The sequence below is a fragment of the Hibiscus syriacus genome, unplaced genomic scaffold (genome assembly GCF_006381635.1).
Source record: "Hibiscus syriacus cultivar Baekdansim isolate YM2019G1 unplaced genomic scaffold, ASM638163v2 tig00110610_pilon, whole genome shotgun sequence".
Lineage (NCBI taxonomy): Eukaryota > Viridiplantae > Streptophyta > Magnoliopsida > Malvales > Malvaceae > Hibiscus > Hibiscus syriacus.
This window is the reverse complement of record NW_024062800.1, coordinates 3,089,987-3,107,160: the sequence shown is the minus strand read 5'-3', so window position 1 is coordinate 3,107,160 and position 17,174 is coordinate 3,089,987.

The window sequence follows — 17,174 nt, the reverse complement described above, 5'->3', positions numbered from 1 at the left end:
AACCTACGCGTGAAATCAACACACGCTAAGTATTTACTTAGTGAGACATAATAATCTAAAGGGACTGCAATTCATCATAACTATATCATGGCTACCGAAATATGAACTAAATAGTATAATTCATATGAATAATTAAAACCATTTTATCAAACCAAGTTTCTTTCCTATAGTCATCAAAACTATTCTTAGTATGCCCAGCATACCTATCTTTCTGTATATTTTTCCCAATTATCCTTTATTTTTCCCAATGTATGTCAAATAAGAATGTAAGGTACATGCCTTGCACCGATGTGTCGAAATGGGCAGTCACCTTTTATGAATACCATGGGTGGCACCTTTTATGCCGAAAATGCACCGTTATACATTAAACAAAATTGATCAATAACTTTCATGCATGAAGTATGTCAAAATGGTAATTCATCATTTTTATGAATACCATGAGTGGCACCTTTTATGTCGAAAATGCACCTATGACTCTCAATGCACATACAATGGGCTTTTAAGTCAAATTCACAGCTTTAGACATTTATTTTTGGCAACATAGATAACCATTGAACAACATCAATATTCATGCATTCATTTTAGAGCAGTTCATACTCTAAGACTTATTCATAATATCATTTCCATAAACATTATGAAAATATATCAAATACTATAAAATATATATTTAATCAAAACATTCGAGGTTGACTCATCGCGAGTCTTCCTCATCTCATATAAGTACAATAATGCACTCGCCTGATATGCCTCAATAGTATGCTTTAAGGATGTCCAGCTTTTTGTCAACTTTATCTTTGCCATTTTTTTTGTTTGACTATATAGTTTGGTTATGATCTACACAAGCATCCATAATTACACATACCATCCAAATGTTAGTATACTTTCTAAAATTTATTCTTTTGATAATACTTAAAAAGTAATATTATTTTTCAATTTTCTATTAAAATTCATCCTATCTATGATTTCCAGACTCAATAGTATCGATACCCCTACTATGGTATCGATACTTATATACTATGGTACCAATACTCCTTTCAGTATCGATATCATTTCTGCATTCTAGAATCCATGGTATTGATAACTTCCTCTTAGTATCGATACCCATAGCAGTATCGATACTAATAGCATCAGTACTGATATTGTTCATCCTATTTCCTTGAATTTAAACCTATAGTATATGTATTGTTCTTCCAGTTCTAATACTGTTACCCATGTTTTCCATTTTTTTTTTATTTTTACCCAAATTTTGTTTAAATCTTACTTTTACCTCCCACAATACCTTTAAACTTATCATCACTTAACCCAACTAACTTTCCTCCATTTAACTTCTTATAACGTCTAAAATCTCCAAAGAACAACCCAAACTAAGAATCACACTGCTTTTTCATACATGTTTTAATCACTTTCAAGGCTTCTAATCTCTTATTTACTTCTTTGACAAGTCAAAATATACCTGTAAACCTCAATAAAAACTCATATTTCAACATATCACTCAAAAACCCATTTTCTTCAATCTAAAATAAATCATTCATCTCTTAGTTTTAATTATGGAGGCTCGGGACGTGAGGAAGAAGAAAATAAGAAACCAAAAGAACTTATCCTTTATTCTTCTATTCACTTATATTAAATACCCCATAAAATTAATATTAAATTCATTCTATCCAAATGACTAAATTGCCCCTCATTCTTCCATTCTTAAAAAATTAGTCTTAACCAAATTTCCTAATTTGTTTCTTCTACTTTAATATTTATTCAAATTAAATCCTCCAAATTTTAAATCCTTTCATTATGGTCATCGACCCGATATTTGGGGTATTACACGATCATTCTCATATTTCTACAATTCAAAAATCCCCTTTTTATGGTTAATTGGGCTCAACCCTCATCCAATTAAGCCCACACTCGACCCAACGACTTCAATTATGAAATCCTCAGAGCTCACATACCTCTCGAGTAAAATCGAAACTATTACCCCAAAATTTGTGGTGTTACAACGTCTCCTGGGTGTTATGACTCCGTTCTAGTAAAACTATATAGCCTAGCTACAACTGTCAATATTTCTTTAGAATAAGGTTGTAACCCCCCAGACCGATGGGGGTAGCCCGATCCGATCCGAGAAGTCACATTAGGGCCACCGGAGCGACCCATTGTAAAAATAGCGGAAAATTTAAATCTTTTTATCAGAACATGTAAACTTATAAAATCATTTGTCACTATTTAAAAATAAAACATATTTCCAGACTCGTATATAAATCAAAATACAATTACATGCCCCCTAATCACATGTACCATACTCTGCAACAACGCCGGAAGAACTCCCTTACTGAAGTCGATAGATGCACTGGTACAATTCTTTTAACCTGAAAAGGTGAGTAATAGAGTGAGCTTCGAAAAGCTCAGTAATACATAACTACCAGATGATGCTGAAAAACGTGCAGATACAGATAAACACATTTTCCTTATTGGTTCAGATATTTACAGATCTTTATGTTGAGCTGAGGTCCATTGATATCGCATGTAGTAACAAATAGTATTCATTTCAGATGGAAATATTTCGGATGTCTAGGTTCAGGAGATCAGAACAGGTTTTCTAGTGTGTTCCCAAAAATCATGTAACTTTTCAGATCCTTTTTTTTAAAAAAACATATATATATATATATATATACCCCCATCCAACAAGTCCAAGTTGTGTAGGTTCCCCAGAACCATACACCCACCATCAAGTCCAGTTGGCCCTGAGCACACAGCCGAGGAACTGGTAAATAAGGCCCTGAGCACACAGCCGAGGAGCCTCCAGGTATACTTCCTCCAACATTACCCCCCCAAGTAAGATATGTCCGTCCGTAAACGGATATATCAAAAATCAAAACATAAATCAGGTCAAGTATCATATCAGAAATCAGGTCAAGTAACAGATCAGAATCCAAGTCAAGTATCATATCAGAATCCATGTCAGATATCAGATCAGAATCCATGTCAAGTATCAGATCAGAAATCAAATCGAAAATCAGGTAAAATATTCATGTGAGTAGGGAACACACCATAATTTACAGATAGTATTCAAAGATATTGGATAATCTTAACAAGTAGGGGAACACGGATCTTTAGTATACCGATAGAATATCGGAATTCAGAATCACTATTGAAAGAGTTCAATAACTGACAGAATCATCAGTTATTCAGAAAGTGACTTGAGCTGATAAGGAAGAAATGAAGGTTCAGGACATTTATATTATCTATCGATTGATCGAATTATCGGACAACTCTTAGATGAATAGTTTCCAGAACTAATGCCTGTCGATTGGTCAATTCATTGTTCTTCCAGGGTATTTACTCTTTAATACCACAATTCTTATCCATAGACCATTTTCGGAATCATCGTTGAATAGATCTTCCAATGTCTTTATTTCATTTCCACACTTCTACAATATCATGAAATGCTGACATACTTGATTAATTTGTTCAAACTCATTGTAATTGTACACTACGTAAACTCATCAGAGTTTCCAGACTTATCCAAGTCACTTACTAAATCCTCAGTCATTGAAGTTACCTATTTCATTTAGCAGTCATCTCTATTCCAGTTACTTCAGGATTTTCCAGAGTAATTCAAACGTTCCTGAATTTCAGATACATGTTGTACTTCCATTCCATTCAATTTGGTCTTCGTGGTTGATTGTCGAACAAACGTTCAATTCTTAGTACTGAATACAATCTAGAGCTGAGTTGAATACTTCCAAAATTTATCATCGAGCCAAACTTGAGAAGACGAACACATGTTCTAGAAATATCTATGTCATTCAGGTATTAACATAGCTTTAAGGTTGATCTATTCACTTAAATTGTTTTCCATTACCTTTAAAGGTAGTCCAATACTTATGCTTACTTGGATTCCTTAATTAATCCAAGACATTTACTTAATTTAGGCCAAAAGGGTATTTTGGTAATCTTGATGTCCAGTTTTATTCCATTCATTTCAGAGCTCGAGGATATCCAATCATTCCTGAGCTTGGTGATATTCTTGGGTCATTTCCATTACAGGGGTATTTTGGTCATTTTACAGATCTACGGTATTTCAATCTTTTCCTTCCATCCGGTCTTATTATTTAATTCAATCTTATCATTTACTTTAGTCCTTTCGAATAATTCTGACAGCAGAATACCCCCTATAAATTATTCTTCAAGTATTTGCTCATTATTCGGATATTTTCGAGTCAAGTGTCTTCTCATATTTTACAAACGGAAATCATGAATTTTCTATACAAAGTCATGATCTTAACAATTAAATATGTACTTAATCGAGTTAAGTACGAATCCCCTAAGTATTTTCTCATTCAGAGTCAACTCAGACTATTCTATCTCTTAAGGGCATTTCCGTAATTTCTTAACCAGATAATTTCGATATTAGCTCTTAACGAAAATAATTATAATTTAGAGATCCTATGATTAATTGATTTCGTGAACACTCTCTGATCTTGAAATGATTTCCTTAACAGACTTCTAATATCCTTCACAAACCCTCATAAGACTAAAAACCGGTTATCCGCACTTCCTAATCAAAACTAGCATTTCTTATGCACATCAATAGTTTTTACCAGATCAATATGTCTTTTCAGAGTTATTAACCAACTTCCAGGGATAATTCTTATCATCTTACAACATAAGGGTATTTTCGTAATTTTACCCTACCATATTATTCTCACAATTTCTCATTCAAGTACCTTTAATGAGATAAATTATAATTTCCTTAACCAGACTGAATCATTTATCAGCTAATCACAAATGTTGTAGTTTAATCCCAACTGTCCTCCAATTTCTTATATTAGTCATATGAACCATATTCAGTTACCGTATTTTTACTGTATTCAAATCGAGTGTATAAATTAATCAACTCCACAAAAGTGACCAACATTATCTTATTCATGCCTTTACCAATATCAACATGTTCCATAAAGCATAAAGAGGTAGTAAAATATTACCTCGATTTCTGTGCAATACTGATCGACCATAAAAATTCCAATCGAATGCCTTTGATCCTCAATTCAGCTTCCAATAATTCCTCAGATACATATCAACATAAATTATATCAGAAACGAATCTTAATTACGATAAACGGATCGAATCGGGTGATAAATTAGTGAAAGACGGCTTACCGGGTTCGAATTTGGCAAAACGGACTTCGGATTCGGATTCAGGACGTCGAAAGCATAAAATATGACTTTTTGGAAATTTGGAATTTTCGGTCAAAATCAAAGTCAACGGGTTTGACTGACAATTTCGAGGCCTTCGGGTTCGAATTTCGAAAAACGGACAGCGGAATCGGATTTGGAACGTCGAAAAATGTCAGGATAGGTATACTCGGTCGAAGTCAAAGGTCGTTTAATGCCCGATCAAAGCCGGTCAAAGTTTTGGTCAACAGTGGTCAACTCCGGTCAACGGGTCAACGGTCAACGGGTCGGGTCAACGGGTCGGGTGGGGTCAACGGGTCGGGTAAATGGGTCGGGTCGGGTCAACGGGTCGGGTCGGGTTATGATCGGTCAAACCGGTCAAAACAGTTCCAAAACCGGTCAAACCGGTCACTTTTCCCTTCCCCACGCGCAGTGGCGGCGCGTGGGGGCGCGTGAACAGTGATAAAATCCCGGAAAAATTTCTAAAAATTATTTTTGAGCGATTTCGAGATACTTACAAAGCTCGGTTCACAATTTTGAACGGCGGAGAGCTCGATTTCAACAAATCGGGAAGTTTGACCGATTCACCTCCCAACGCGCCGCCGCCGCCGGAGAAAAAGGAGAACACCGGTGGACTCGGAACGGCACAAGGAACACGATGGTGCGGGAGGTGTCGTAAACGGATGACCCGATCGTCGTGAATCGATGAAAAACCAACTAAAACCGAGTTATTACCGACGATACTTCCGACTGAAATTCACGACGAACGGCGATGATTCACGACGAAAGGTTTGAGGGGTTTTGTTCCTCGGTTGACAACGAACACGATGGTTATTTCGGCTTTTCGTTTGGAGGTCGGACGGCGAGTAGATCGGAGTTGGAAGTAGGGAGAACGGGAGAGGAAAACTGGAAAATTTTCCAGAAACATACGGGAGTCTAGGGGTTTATAACATCTCATAATTTAAAAATGTCTAAACCAAGAGTTTAGCCACTGAACTTCCTGCACTTCTTAAAACGGTCTGTCAACTTTGAAATCTTACAATTTAATCCCTTATTTCTTTCAAAATACCAAATTAAATCCACCAATTTATATTTTCTTAAATTTAGCCCCTAAATTGGGGTGTTACAATTCTCCCCTCCTTAAAAAAATTTCGTCCTCGAAATTCATTCATGTCACATAATTGCATAAATGAAACTTCCATCAGTTCATTCAAATCTATCAATAGTTTTTATAAAATTACGATTCCTCCACTTATCTTTAACCAGTTGAGCATACATTCTTATCATAAATTTTCCTTATTTCAATAAAAGAATTTAAAATTTTCTCGAGTAATCAATCTCTTCAAAATTCTCCCTCGGTCCAAGTATCAGAACAACTTTATTCTTGTGAAATCAATTCAGCATTGGATACGTGAATAGGCTTTTAGAGCAGCAACATATCTCAATTTCATTTCCGGAGTTGAGTCAGAAATTCTCAGATGAATAACTCTCACATGGCTCATGAGATACATTACAGCGTTTAGACAGATGTTACTGGTATTCCTTTCTGTACAAGTATAGCCTTAGCAGATAGAAACTTTGGTTTACTCAATACAGATAGGGACTCAGCCCTGGAGTTCCGGCTCAGAGAGGTACGATTGCAGTCTAGGGGCATGTACTGATCAGACATATTTTGACATTTGACCGGCCGGTCTAACTTGAAAATCTTGACTCAAACCATAGCTCTGATACCACTAAATGTAACCCCCCAGACCGATGGGGGTAGCTCGATCCGATCCGAGAAGTCACATTAGGGCCACCGGAGCGACCCATTGTAAAAATAGCGGAAAATTTAAATCTTTTTATCAGAACATGTAAACTTATAAAATCATTTGTCACTATTTAAAAATAAAACATATTTCCAGACTCGTATATAAATCAAAATACAATTACATGCCCCCTAATCACATGTACCATACTCTGCAACAACGCCGGAAGAACTCCCTTACTGAAGTCGATAGATGCACTGGTACAATTCTTTTAACCTGAAAAGGTGAGTAATAGAGTGAGCTTCGAAAAGCTCAGTAATACATAACTACCAGATGATGCTGAAAAACGTGCAGATACAGATAAACATATTTTCCTTATTGGTTCAGATATTTACAGATCTTTATGTTGAGCTGAGGTCCATTGATATCGCATGTAGTAACAAATAGTATTCATTTCAGATGGAAATATTTCGGATGTCTAGGTTCAGGAGATCAGAACAGGTTTTCTAGTGTGTTCCCAAAAATCATGTAACTTTTCAGATCTTTTTTTTTTTAAAAAACATATATATATATACCCCCATCCAACAAGTCCAAGTTGTGTAGGTTCCCCAGAACCATACACCCACCATCAAGTCCAGTTGGCCCTGAGCACACAACCGAGGAACTGGTAAATAAGGCCCTGAGCACACAGCCGAGGAGCCTCCAGGTATACTTCCTCCAACATTACCCCCCCAAGTAAGATATGTCCGTCCGTAAACGGATATATCAAAAATCAAAACATAAATCAGGTCAAGTATCATATCAGAAATCAGGTCAAGTAACAGATCAGAATCCAAGTCAAGTATCAGATCAGAATCCATGTCAGATATCAGATCAGAATCCATGTCAAGTATCAGATCAGAAATCAAATCGAAAATCAGGTAAAATATTCATGTGAGTAGGGAACACACCATAATTTACAGATAGTATTCAAAGATATTGGATAATCTTAACAAGTAGGGGAACACGGATCTTTAGTATACCGATAGAATATCGGAATTCAGAATCACTATTGAAAGAGTTCAATAACTGACAGAATCATCAGTTATTCAGAAAGTGACTTGAGCTGATAAGGAAGAAATGAAGGTTCAGGACATTTATATTATCTATCGATTGATCGAATTATCGGACAACTCTTAGATGAATAGTTTCCAGAACTAATGCCTGTCGATTGGTCAATTCATTGTTCTTCCAGGGTATTTACTCTTTAATACCACAATTCTTATCCATAGACCATTTTCGGAATCATCGTTGAATAGATCTTCCAATGTCTTTATTTCATTTCCACACTTCTACAATATCATGAAATGCTGACGTACTTGATTAATTTGTTCAAACTCATTGTAATTGTACACTACGTAAACTCATCAGAGTTTCCAGACTTATCCAAGTCACTTACTAAATCCTCAGTCATTGAAGTTACCTATTTCATTTAGCAGTCATCTCTATTCCAGTTACTTCAGGATTTTCCAGAGTAATTCAAACGTTCCTGAATTTCAGATACATGTTGTACTTCCATTCCATTCAATTTGGTCTTCGTGGTTGATTGTCGAACAAACGTTCAATTCTTAGTACTGAATACAATCTAGAGCTGAGTTGAATACTTCCAAAATTTATCATCGAGCCAAACTTGAGAAGACGAACACATGTTCTAGAAATATCTATGTCATTCAGGTATTAACATAGCTTTAAGGTTGATCTATTCACTTAAATTGTTTTCCATTACCTTTAAAGTAGTCCAATACTTATGCTTACTTGGATTCCTTAATTATCCAAGACATTTACTTAATTTAGGCCAAAAGGGTATTTTGGTAATCTTGATGTCCATTTTATTCCATTCATTTCAGAGCTCGAGGATATCCAATCATTCCTGAGCTTGGTGATATTCTTGGGTCATTTCCATTACAGGGGTATTTTGGTCATTTTACAGATCTACGGTATTTCAATCTTTTCCTTCCATCCGGTCTTATTATTTAATTCAATCTTATCATTACTTTAGTCCTTTCGAATAATTCTGACAGCAGAATACCCCCTATAAATTATTCTTCAAGTATTTGCTCATTATTCGGATATTTTCGAGTCAAGTGTCTTCTCATATTTTACAAACGGAAATCATGAATTTTCTATACAAAGTCATGATCTTAACAATTAAATATGTACTTAATCGAGTTAAGTACGAATCCCCTAAGTATTTTCTCATTCAGAGTCAACTCAGACTATTCTATCTCTTAAGGGCATTTCCGTAATTTCTTAACCAGATAATTTCGATATTAGCTCTTAACGAAAATAATTATAATTTAGAGATCCTATGATTAATTGATTTCGTGAACACTCTCTGATCTTGAAATGATTTCCTTAACAGACTTCTAATATCCTTCACAAACCCTCATAAGACTAAAAACCGATTATCCGCACTTCCTAATCAAAACTAGCATTTCTTATGCACATCAATAGTTTTTACCATATCAATATGTCTTTTCAGAGTTATTAACCAACTTCCAGGGATAATTCTTATCATCTTACAACATAAGGGTATTTTCGTAATTTTACCCTACCAGATTATTCTCACAATTTCTCATTCAAGTACCTTTAATGAGATAAATTATAATTTCCTTAACCAGACTAAATCATTTATCAGCTAATCACAAATGTTGTAGTTTAATCCCAACTGTCCTCCAATTTCTTATATTAGTCATATGAACCATATTCAGTTACCGTATTTTTACTGTATTCAAATCGAGTGTATAAATTAATCAACTCCACAAAAGTGACCAACATTATCTTATTCATGCCTTTACCAATATCAACATGTTCCATAAAGCAAAAAGAGGTAGTAAAATATTACCTCGATTTCTGTGCAATACTGATCGACCATAAAAATTCCATTCGAATGCCTTTGATCCTCAATTCAGCTTCCAATAATTCCTCAGATACATATCAACATAAATTATATCAGAAACGAATCTTAATTACGATAAACGGATCAAATCGGGTGATAAATTAGTGAAAGACGGCTTACCGGGTTCGAATTTGGCAAAACGGACTTCGGATTCGGATTCAGGACGTCGAAAGCATAAAATATGACTTTTTGGAAATTTGGAATTTTCGGTCAAAATCAAAGTCAACGGGTTTGACTGACAATTTCGAGGCCTTCGGGTTCGAATTTCGAAAAACGGACAGCGGAATCGGATTTGGAACGTCGAAAAATATCAGGATAGGTATACTCGGTCGAAGTCAAAGGTCGTTTAATGCCCGATCAAAGCCGGTCAAAGTTTTGGTCAACAGTGGTCAACTCCGGTCAACAGTCAACGGGTCAACGGTCAACGGGTCGGGTCAACGGGTCGGGTGGGGTGGGGTCAACGGGTCGGGTAAATGGGTCGGGTCGGGTCAACGGGTCGGGTCGGGTTATGATCGGTCAAACCGGTCAAAACAGTTCCAAAACCTGTCAAACCGGTCACTTTTCCCTTCCCCACGCGCAGTGGCGGCGCGTGGGGGCGCGTGAACAGTGATAAAATCCCGGAAAAATTTCTAAAAATTATTTTGAGCGATTTCGAGATACTTACAAAGCTCGGTTCACAATTTTGAACGGCGGAGAGCTCGATTTCAACAAATCGGGAAGTTTGACCGATTCACCTCCCAACGCGCCGCCGCCGCCGGAGAAAAAGGAGAACACCGGTGGACTCGGAACGGCACAAGGAACACGATGGTGCGGGAGGTGTCGTAAACGGATGACCCGATCGTCGTGAATCGATGAAAAACCAACTAAAACCGAGTTATTACCGACGATACTTCCGACTGAAATTCACGACGAACGGCGATGATTCACGATGAAAGGTTTGAGGGGTTTTGTTCCTCGGTTGACAACGAACACGATGGTTATTTCGGCTTTTCGTTTGGAGGTCGGACGGCGAGTAGATCGGAGTTGGAAGTAGGGAGAACGGGAGAGGAAAACTGGAAAATTTTCCAGAAACATACGGGAGTCTAGGGGTTTATAACATCTCATAATTAAAAATGTCTAAACCAAGAGTTTAGCCACTGAACTTCCTGCACTTCTTAAAACGGTCTGTCAACTTTGAAATCTTACAATTTAATCCCTTATTTCTTTCAAAATACCAAATTAAATCCACCAATTTATATTTCTTAAATTTAGCCCCTAAATTGGGGTGTTACAATTCTCCCCTCCTTAAAAAAATTTCGTCCTCGAAATTCATTCATGTCACATAATTGCATAAATGAAACTTCCATCAGTTCATTCAAATCTATCAATAGTTTTTATAAAATTACGATTCCTCCACTTATCTTTAACCAGTTGAGCATACATTCTTATCATAAATTTTCCTTATTTCAATAAAAGAATTTAAAATTTTCTCGAGTAATCAATCTCTTCAAAATTCTCCCTCGGTCCAAGTATCAGAACAACTTTATTCTTGTGAAATCAATTCAGCATTGGATACGTGAATAGGCTTTTAGAGCAGCAACATATCTCAATTTCATTTCCGGAGTTGAGTCAGAAATTCTCAGATGAATAACTCTCACATGGCTCATGAGATACTTTACAGCGTTTAGACAGATGTTACTGGTATTCCTTTTTGTACAAGTATAGCCTTAGCAGATAGAAACTTTGGTTTACTCAATACAGATAGGGACTCAGCCCTGGAGTTCCGGCTCAGAGAGGTACGATTGCAGTCTAGGGGCATGTACTGATCAGACATATTTTGACATTTGACCGGCCGGTCTAACTTGAAAATCTTGACTCAAACCAAAGCTCTGATACCACTAAATGTAACCCCCCAGACCGATGGGGGTAGCCCGATCCGATCCGAGAAGTCACATTAGGGCCACCGGAGCGACCCATTGTAAAAATAGCGGAAAATTTAAATCTTTTTATCAGAACATGTAAACTTATAAAATCATTTGTCACTATTTAAAAATAAAACATATTTCCAGACTCGTATATAAATCAAAATACAATTACATGCCCCCTAATCACATGTACCATACTCTGCAACAACGCCGGAAGAACTCCCTTACTGAAGTTGATAGATGCACTGGTACAATTCTTTTAACCTGAAAAGGTGAGTAATAGAGTGAGCTTCGAAAAGCTCAGTAATACAGAACTACCAGATGATGCTGAAAAACGTGCAGATACAGATAAACATATTTTCCTTATTGGTTCAGATATTTACAGATCTTTATGTTGAGCTGAGGTCCATTGATATCGCATGTAGTAACAAATAGTATTCATTTCAGATGGAAATTTTCGGATGTCTAGGTTCAGGAGATCAGAACAGGTTTTCTAGTGTGTTCCTAAAAATCATGTAACTTTTCAGATCTTTTTTTTTTAAAAAACATATATATATATACCCCCATCCAACAAGTCCAAGTTGTGTAGGTTCCCCAGAACCATACACCCACCATCAAGTCCAGTTGGCCTTGAGCACACAGCCGAGGAATCGGTAAATAAGGCCCTGAGCACACAGCCGAGGAGCCTCCAGGTATACTTCCTCCAACATTACCCCCCCAAGTAAGATATGTCCGTCCGTAAACGGATATATCAAAAATCAAAACATAAATCAGGTCAAGTATCATATCAGAAATCAGGTCAAGTAACAGATCAGAATCCAAGTCAAGTATCAGATCAGAATCCATGTCAGATATCAGATCAGAATCCATGTCAAGTATCAGATCAGAAATCAAATCGAAAATCAGGTAAAATATTCATGTGAGTAGGGAACACACCAGAATTTACAGATAGTATTCAAAGATATTAGATAATCTTAACAAGTAGGGGAACACGGATCTTTAGTATACCGATAGAATATCGGAATTCAGAATCACTATTAAAAGAGTTCAATAACTGACAGAATCATCAGTTATTCAGAAAGTGACTTGAGCTGATAAGGAAGAAATGAAGGTTCAGGACATTTATATTATCTATCGATTGATCGAATTATCGGACAACTCTTAGATGAATAGTTTCCAGAACTAATGCCTGTCGATTGGTCAATTCATTGTTCTTCCAGGGTATTTACTCTTTAATACCACAATTCTTATCCATAGACCATTTTCGGAATCATCGTTGAATAGATCTTCCAATGTCTTTATTTCATTTCCACACTTCTACAATATCATGAAATGCTGACGTACTTGATTAATTTGTTCAAACTCATTGTAATTGTACACTACGTAAACTCATCAGAGTTTCCAGACTTATCCAAGTCACTTACTAAATCCTCAGTCATTGAAGTTACCTATTTCATTTAGCAGTCATCTCTATTCCAGTTACTTCAGGATTTTCCAGAGTAATTCAAACGTTCCTGAATTTCAGATACATGTTGTACTTCCATTCCATTCAATTTGGTCTTCGTGGTTGATTGTCGAACAAACGTTCAATTCTTAGTACTGAATACAATCTAGAGCTGAGTTGAATACTTCCAAAATTTATCATCGAGCCAAACTTGAGAAGACGAACACATGTTCTAGAAATATCTATGTCATTCAGGTATTAACATAGCTTTAAGGTTGATCTATTCACTTAAATTGTTTTCCATTACCTTTAAAGGTAGTCCAATACTTATGCTTACTTGGATTCCTTAATTAATCCAAGACATTTACTTAATTTAGGCCAAAAGGGTATTTTGGTAATCTTGATGTCCAGTTTTATTCCATTCATTTCAGAGCTCGAGGATATCCAATCATTCCTGAGCTTGGTGATATTCTTGGGTCATTTCCATTACAGGGGTATTTTGGTCATTTTACAGATCTACGGTATTTCAATCTTTTCCTTCCATCCGGTCTTATTATTTAATTCAATCTTATCATTTACTTTAGTCCTTTCGAATAATTCTGACAGCAGAATACCCCCTATAAATTATTCTTCAAGTATTTGCTCATTATTCGGATATTTTCGAGTCAAGTGTCTTCTCATATTTTACAAACGGAAATCATGAATTTTCTATACAAAGTCATGATCTTAACAATTAAATATGTACTTAATCGAGTTAAGTACGAATCCCCTAAGTATTTTCTCATTCAGAGTCAACTCAGACTATTCTATCTCTTAAGGGCATTTCCGTAATTTCTTAACCAGATAATTCGATATTAGCTCTTAACGAAAATAATTATAATTTAGAGATCCTATGATTAATTGATTTCGTGAACACTCTCTGATCTTGAAATGATTTCCTTAACAGACTTCTAATATCCTTCACAAACCCTCATAAGACTAAAAACCGGTTATCCGCACTTCCTAATCAAAACTAGCATTTCTTATGCACATCAATAGTTTTTACCATATCAATATGTCTTTTCAGAGTTATTAACCAACTTCCAGGGATAATTCTTATCATCTTACAACATAAGGGTATTTTCGTAATTTTACCCTACCAGATTATTCTCACAATTTCTCATTCAAGTACCTTTAATGAGATAAATTATAATTTCCTTAACCAGACTAAATCATTTATCAGCTAATCACAAATGTTGTAGTTTAATCCCAACTGTCCTCCAATTTCTTATATTAGTCATATGAACCATATTCAGTTACCGTATTTTTACTGTATTCAAATCGAGTGTATAAATTAATCAACTCCACAAAAGTGACCAACATTATCTTATTCATGCCTTTACCAATATCAACATGTTCCATAAAGCATAAAGAGGTAGTAAAATATTACCTCGATTTCTGTGCAATACTGATCGACCATAAAAATTCCATTCGAATGCCTTTGATCCTCAATTCAGCTTCCAATAATTCCTCAGATACATATCAACATAAATTATATCAAAAACGAATCTTAATTACGATAAACGGATCGAATCGGGTGATAAATTAGTGAAAGACGGCTTACCGGGTTCGAATTTGGCAAAACGGACTTCGGATTCGGATTCAGGACGTCGAAAGCATAAAATATGACTTTTTGGAAATTTGGAATTTTCGGTCAAAATCAAAGTCAACGGGTTTGACTGACAATTTCGAGGCCTTCGGGTTCGAATTTCGGAAAACGGACAGCGGAATCGGATTTGGAACGTCGAAAAATGTCAGGATAGGTATACTCGGTCGAAGTCAAAGGTCGTTTAATGCCCGATCAAAGCCGGTCAAAGTTTTGGTCAACAGTGGTCAACTCCAGTCAACGGTCAACGGGTCAACGGGTCAACGGTCAACGGGTCGGGTCAACGGGTTGGGTGGGGTCAACGGGTCGGGTAAATGGGTCGGGTCGGGTCAACGGTTCGGGTCGGGTTATGATCGGTCAAACCGGTCAAAACAGTTCCAAAACCGGTCAAACCGGTCACTTTTCCCTTCCCCACGCGCAGTGGCGGCGCGTGGGGGCGCGTTAACAGTGATAAAATCCCGGAAAAATTTCTAAAAATTATTTTGAGCGATTTCGAGATACTTACAAAGCTCGGTTCACAATTTTGAACGGCGGAGAGCTCGATTTCAACAAATCGGGAAGTTTGACCGATTCACCTCCCAACGCGCCGCCGCCGCCGGAGAAAAAGGAGAACACCGGTGGCCTCGAAACGGCACAAGGAACACGATGGTGCGGGAGGTGTCGTAAACGGATGACCCGATCGTCGTGAATCGATGAAAAACCAACTAAAACCGAATTGTTACCGACGATACTTCCGACTGAAATTCACGACGAACGGCGATGATTCACGACGAAAGGTTTGAGGGGTTTTGTTCCTCGGTTGACAACGAACACGATGGTTGTTTCGGCTTGTCGTTTGGAGGTCGGACGGCGAGTAGATCGGAGTTGGAAGTAGGGAGAACGGGAGAGGAAAACTGGAAAATTTTCCAGAAACATACGGGAGTCTAGGGGTTTATAACATCTCATAATTAAAAATGGCTAAACCAAGAGTTTAGCCACTGAACTTCCTGCACTTCTTAAAACGGTCTGTCAACTTTGAAATCTTACAATTTAATCCCTTATTTCTTTCAAAATACCAAATTAAATCCACCAATTTATATTTTCTTAAATTTAGCCCCTAAATTAGGGTGGTCACCTATTATCATTGAATTGGATTCCACGATGGTTGTGAATAAGTTTAACAAGATTGTGATTGATGAATCCACTTTTGGATTATTACTTCAACCGGTTTGTCAACTTGTAACCAGTTCTATGAGTGTATTGTTTCATATGTTATACGGGAATCGAATCAGGTAGCTCATAAGTTAGAGAAACATGCGGTTGATTCAACCATTTCCTTTTATTTTGGTTAGAAGTATCTTGAGTTCATTGATGTTGATGTACAAAATGATTGTTTCTCCTTGTGATTAATGAATAGTTGGACACTCATTTTCCTTTATAAGACCCAAGCATGTGTTGGTAGAAAAGATTTTTAATAAGGCTCGCCAATTTTAAAAATTTTGGAAACGTTGAATGTTTGAAAGTTGAACTTGAACCTAAATGATAAGATTGACAAACATAAATACATTTTTCTTATAAGAATATATCAATAAGTTTATATATACTTGATTGGACTCATACTTAACTCAACTCGAATTGATCAGAAAATCTAAATATTGACCCTAATCGAAATTGATCAATATGATATTGACCCGACCCAAAATCAGTCAACGACCCAAAAACCAACCAATTCAATTTTAACCCGACCCAAAATACCCGATCTGATTTTGACCCGACTTGATACCCGACTCAACCTGACTTTTCATAGACTTGAATTAAAACCAAACACGAAAAGATCCAACCCGATTTGAATCATGTCTCAACCCGAAATGACCCGACCAAAATAACTCAATCCAAATTCGATCCAGATGACCCGTTTATCACCTCTAAAACCGATAGCTTCATCTTTAGTTCCAAACAACAGTTCAAAAGCTTCATTTCTCTCTTCTTTTTTCTTTATATCTTTACTTTGGATGAAGGAAATGGTTGAAATAAGATGAACACTTTGTATCTTCCCAACTTTGCACTCATTTCAATGCACTTCATTTCATGTTAATATTTAATGTAACACGTATTTTAATGTTACTTTTATTCAAGAGTTAATTATATGATGATTATTTATGTTTGTGTTTTATCCAGTTTTTCTCATTAATTTAAAAAAATAATCTATAGTCACTTTCGTTTTAATTTAATTAATATATACTCACTTCCATTTTTATTTAATTAAGATGAGGTCACCGCATATTAACTTTCGTTAACATTTAAAAGAGTAGGTGATGTGGTATTTTGGTATAATCACACATTTTGTC